At 38.2% G+C, this 6,000-nt stretch overlaps 1 protein-coding gene across 1 annotated transcript in view; it reads left to right on the top strand.

Annotated features, from left to right (window-relative positions):
* The first annotated feature begins 754 nt into the window (after positions 1-754).
* Positions 755-6,000, top strand: part of Uqcc1 (Ubiquinol-cytochrome c reductase complex assembly factor 1) — a 47,316-nt gene continuing 42,070 nt past the window's right edge. Inside the window, exon 1 of the mRNA XM_069329506.1 lies at positions 755-940. The gene's annotated coding sequence lies outside the window, so the exon portion shown is untranslated. The remainder of the gene's footprint in view (positions 941-6,000) is intronic.

The raw sequence follows: 6,000 nt of genomic DNA, 5'->3' as shown, positions 1-6,000 counted from the left end.
TGGTGCGGCCCCCCATCTCTAAGCATGGAGACCACTTCTTCAGAAGGACATAGCTGCTCTGGAGAAAGTGCAACACCAGGAAACAAAAATAATTCCAGAGCCAAGTCAACTCGTTAATCAGAAGGCCACAGGCCTAACAGCACTACAAATCAGGCACAGTAGGGCGGATCTTATGGTAACTTAAAATGCTGAAAAATTTAGTGGACGTTTCTCCGGAAAATTTCTTCAAAAGGTTAGTCGGATGTAACACAAACAAGGAGCAATGATTTCAAGCTCAACAAGCCACAGTGTAGTATTGAGAACAGGAGATGCTTCTTCACCCACGGAGTTATAAACCCATGGAACCGCCTACCCGCCAAATCCGTAAATGCCAAGACCCTTGAATTTTAAAATAAAACTGGAAAAAGATTACCAAGGCAAATGGAGAGAGACCGTCCACAAGCCGCCGGCTTCCTGACCTCGTCGAGGACACTAGTGTTAAAGGCTATCAGGTAAATATAAAACAAGTCATCAAAGCAGCTGTAAAATATTCATAATTTACCCAGCAATTATACTATATTATATTATAGCTAACTTGATTATATCTAAACCCCACAAAATTAGCTACATCTAAACCCCACAAAATTAGCTACATCTAAACCCCACAAAATTAGCTACATCTAAACCCCACAAAATTAGTTATATATAAACCCCACAATTATTATTGTTTTAATTATCTTAAGTTTTAACCATAGAAAATGGAAACATTTTAACAGCAAGAGAAGCGATCATTGAACTAACAACAACAATTTTCACGTGTCGTCATACAGGAGATCGCCGGCCAGGAACGACCAGTGGGCATAGCTGTCATTCTTGTCAAGCCAACAGTTGGTTATTTTGTAATTACGAATCCCCGAATCATTGGGTAAGGTCGCGGCGCTCGAGTTTCAAGGCCGTGGAGGTAAAATCTTTCACAATCATTCCGAACATAGCTCGTTTCCTTGTTACTGAAACGATTTCAATAAAGGTGGTAAAGTATTCATACTTGTTACGATTGGGAGCATGTTAGGGTTTAAACAAGGTATAGGAGTACCATATAATGGGGTTAGGATAAGCCCGGGCCCCCAGGGGTAGCAGTTGACCAAAATATTGATAAATATGGTCTGCAGTCTAGAGCAGATCACCTAACCCTAATAAAGACTGGTGATAGAAACTCCCAATATTTATTTATTTATTTATTTATTTATGCATATACAAGAATGTACATAAGGAATGTGAGGATACAAATATGGTAATTACAGTCTTGTAAAGCCACTAGCACGCGCAGCGTTTCGGGCAGGTCCTTAATCTAAGAAAATTTTAAGGAGGTAAATACTTGCAAAAATTATAGACAAAAAATGATAACAGATTACATGAAATGAAAAAAAGATGAGAGAAAATTGTAGGTACAGTATATTAAAGCACATAGGTAGCTAAGATTGATTGCAATGACAGCTTGAATGGTAGTTGACAAAAAAATTGGTAGGCACAATACAGCAGAAACAATATAAGATTGGTTGCAATGACAGCTTGAATGGTAGTTGACAAAAATTGGTAGTCACAATACAGCATATGGCTAGCACATTAAAGAAGACAGCAATGAACACAATGATAAGGTTGTTTGATATTACATAAAAATTAGGAGATTGGGTAACACTAGATACAGAGCAAATTTAAAGCTCAGTGTAGGAAACTAAGAAGATGAAGTTAGGTACTTTTTGGTTTTGCTTTTAAATAAGGCAAAAGTTTTACAGTTTTTCAATTCACTAGGGAGTGAGTTCCATAGACTAGGTCCCTTAATTTGCATAGTGTGTTTACACAGATTAAGTTTGACCCTGGGGATATCAAAGATATATTTATTTCTGGTGTGGTGATAATGGGTCCTATTACAATAAATATTTTACCTATTTTATTATAACCCTAAAACCCCCAAGTACAACGGAATACTTTACTACCTAAATGTCAACCTATGTCTTGATATAATAAAACATTATTGATTAATGACTAACTTGTAAAACTGCTGATATTTGCCATGTATAAACTTAAGAAAATTGTAGTCCATCTGTTTATTTATTAAAAATTACATTCTGTGGTTCTGTTGCAATTCCTGGTGTTAATTCAACACTTAATTATTGTCATTCTTTATTCTTCTTCAGTTCAATTCATTCTTTTGATCTCAATTAGTCTGAAATTTTAGTTTTTTAGTTTATTTTCCCCACATCTTACCCAAAACATAGTGCATATTAGTGGCTTTAGGCACAGTATATACTAGCTCTTTCTAGAAATCCAACATTCTGCTTGTAACTCAATATGTATGTAATTTTACATAAATACAAATTTATTATATACAGTATTTATTATTTATAGTTAGGTTAAGTTGGATTAGGTTGAGTTATGTTAGGCTGGGATAGAATGGGCAGAGTTAAATTTTGTTATATTTTATAACAAGTTAGTTTAGTTTATAATATTAATAATAATAATTTATTTACAAGAAGGTACAAAGGGTTTGTGAGATTACATAAGATTGGTATTTTTACATTCTTGCAAAGCCACTAACACGCATAGTGTTTTGGGCAGGTCCTTATCTAATATATCAGGTAAGATGAAAAGGTATGGTACATTGTAGCATGAAAAGGTATGGTACATTGTAGCATGAAAAGGTATGGTACATTGTAGCATGAAAAGGTATGATACATTGTAGCATGAAAAGGTATGGAACATTGTAGCAAAATTTTACATCAACATACAACTACAATATAAATTTATGAAGGTGATTATCGACTTGAGAATGGTCCAGGACGGACCGAAACGTCGTCGTCCCTTCACCTTCTAGTGTGTGGTTTGGTCAACATACTTTAGCCACATTATTGTGACTCATCGCCTGCACATGGAGGTGATTACACTGGTGAAGTTATGTCTTAAGAATCTCTACTAATATTTGGGCAGTGGGTAGCACAAGAAACAGTTCGAGTTTGAAGCACAATAAAGGAAACTGAGGATGAAATTAGGTACTTCTTGGTTTTACTTTTGAAAAGGACGTAGGTTGGACACGTGTGAGGCCGAAGCTCCATCGACCGTGCAATTGAGTAGTCTTAATAAGGAAAGTTTCCAGAAGCAGCATCCTGCTGCCAGACTAGAAATAATAGTGAAAAATAGTGAAACTCAAGCCAAACAAATCCCCAGGGTCAGATGAAGTGTTTGCCAGGGTGCTTAAAGAATCCAAAGAGGAGCTTTGCAAGCCATTGTCTGCCAAGGGAGCCGGTCGGCTGAGTGGACAGCACACTGGACTTGTGATCCTGTGGTCCCGGGTTCGATCCCGGGTGCCGGCGAGAAACAATGAGCTGAGTTTCTTTCACCCTATGCCCCTGTTACCTAGCAGTAAAATAGGTACCTGGGTGTTAGTCAGCTGTCACGGGCTGCTTCCTGGGGACGGAGACCTGGTCGAGGACCGGGCCGCGGGGACACTAAAAAAGCCTTGAAATCATCTCAAGATAACCATATTTAATAAATCATTAGAGTCCAGTAGAGTGCCAGAATCGTGAAAGGTTGCTAATGTGGTCCAAATTTTCAAGAGAGGAGATAGATCATTTGCATCAAACTATAGGCCAATTAATTAACTTAATGTCTATTGTGGGAAAGTTACTTGAATCAGTTCTGTAATTGCAAATACCATTCGTCTTCATTTTGAAAAACATAAATTAATAGAACGATTCACAACATGGTTTTACAAATGACCGTTCATGTTTAACAAATTTGCTATCACTTTATTCCAGCATAGTTGAGGCAGTTGATATTGGTAAGGTTTGTGATGTTGCGTACCTTGACACAAGCTTTTGATACAGTGCCACATGAAAGACTGATTAAAAAGATAGAGGCTCATGGTATTGGGAGTGCTATATTAATTTGGATTAGGGCATGGCTATTCCAACAGAAACAGAGTTAGTATAAATGGGGTTAAGTCAGAGTGGGAATATGCTGTAAGTGGAGTGCCTCATGGCTCTATCCTGGGGGTCTCTGTTATTCATTGTATATATATATGATTTAGATTCAGGTTTGAGCAGCAGTACAGTACAATGGGGCCTCGACTTACGATGCTAATCTGTTCTCAGAGATGGATTATAAGTCGAAATATCGTAAGTCGAAGCGATTTTTCCCATAAGAAATAAAGGGATTTGAATTAATCCATTCCCCACCCTCCAAAATATTAACACTTTCGCGCTATCTAAACGCGCCGGCGCGTCCGGTTTCGTCTAACGTAAACGCATAGTGGACATAAAGTTATGTCAACTTTTAAAATATTTGTATAAAATTCAATTTTTATCCGATTTACTTTGGGTTTGTTTTAAACTGCGCGCTATGAGGCTCTCTTTCTCACCACTAGGCTGCATGGTACAATAAGTTCATGAAAGGTGTGGATAACTTCGATCAAATGGTATTTTGTCCCAAACGGGTTGCAGGTGGGTGACTTTAGCCGTTTATACTGGTAATGCTTCCCCCATATCATGTATTATATGCATATGTCTGTTTAGGGAATTTTATTCCGATCAATATACAACCAAAAATAACTGTGTGCATCAAGTATAAACTTGACAAACATAACAAAAGTAAAAACATTTCGTGTGTGTTTGACGCTCACTGATATGTTCCAGCGTTGTTTTATATTTGGCGCTATTCTAACTTACGCTTTGTTGATATTTTTTACCTATGGGCACATAGAACATTCTATTGCGAACACATTGACGCAAAAATGAATGACGTACATAGAAAATTAATGTCATGAGAGTGAAATAAGTATAAACTTTCAAAGCGCCGTGCGTCGTCCCGTCACCGATACCGGGTAACAATTTCACCAGTTCCCACACTCTTGCGGGCGGGCCGCAATCATTATTCTACGCTTATATTCATATCACCGTGTTGGGAATTTCATTGCGAATCCATTGATACCAAAATTAACGCTGTAGAACAAGTGTGGAGGTGATTACAATCCCAAGAGTAAAAACATTTTGTTGCTGATGGGCGCTCACGGCGAGTCATCTTCGTAGTTATTTATTTGGTGCTGGTATCCCTATACGTTTCGTGACTTTTTTTACTGATGTTCTTCTAGAGAATTTTATTACGAACACGTTGGTACCAAAATGAAATACGTAGCATGAGAACTAAGGTCAGAAGAGTAAAAAGAGTATACACATTTTTGTTTTTACGCTTAAGCGATAAAACGCAACGCGCACATTCGGTTGGCTGAGTGACCTTTGCGGAGAGCGCGAAAGTGTTAACATTCAAATACATTTTATACTGAATACAATGTTTTTTTCTAACTACAATACAGTACAGTACCTAAGTTTATCTTACCTTTATGGAGGGCTCTTGATGGCATATGGAAGATGGTGATGAGGGGGGAGGAGGAGAGTTGTTACTGTTTGGAAGGGGAGTCCCCTTCCATTATCACATCAGGCAGTGATGCTGCCTGATGCTGTACTCTCTCTCCTACGTTTTGCCTGAATACCACTAGGACCTGGTTGTGGTTCAGTGCTTGTTTGTCTCACTACAAATTTGTCAAGAGACATTTGTTTTTCCCTTCGTTTTAACATTTGTCTGTAATGATGCATCACTTTAGCACCTATAATGTCCATTTTCTTAGCTAGTATGGTGGATATCGTTGACTGAGATTTGTTGTACTGCCTAGCCAGTCCAACAACCCGCACACCATCTTCATATGTGAGCCTTACTACTGACTTTCCTGGGACTCATGGTTTGATATATAATAATTACTTTAATGTTCATAATGCAAAAAATCACCACAAAAGCGAAATTTCTTATAGGCGCGATCGTCACTAAGCGGGCAGCTGTGGTAAACTTAGGCAGGTCGGCCGCGTGACCAGGAACCACGCGCACAGTCGACCCGAACATGTACCAACAAATATCGTAAGTCGACAACACCATCGGATGTCGAGTCGCATTTTTCGATGAAATTTACATCGTAAC

This window comes from Procambarus clarkii, chromosome 22, assembly GCF_040958095.1.
Source record: "Procambarus clarkii isolate CNS0578487 chromosome 22, FALCON_Pclarkii_2.0, whole genome shotgun sequence".
NCBI lineage: Eukaryota > Metazoa > Arthropoda > Malacostraca > Decapoda > Cambaridae > Procambarus > Procambarus clarkii.
The sequence above is the reverse complement of the archived record's forward strand: the minus strand, read 5'-3'. Positions and strand labels throughout refer to the sequence as shown.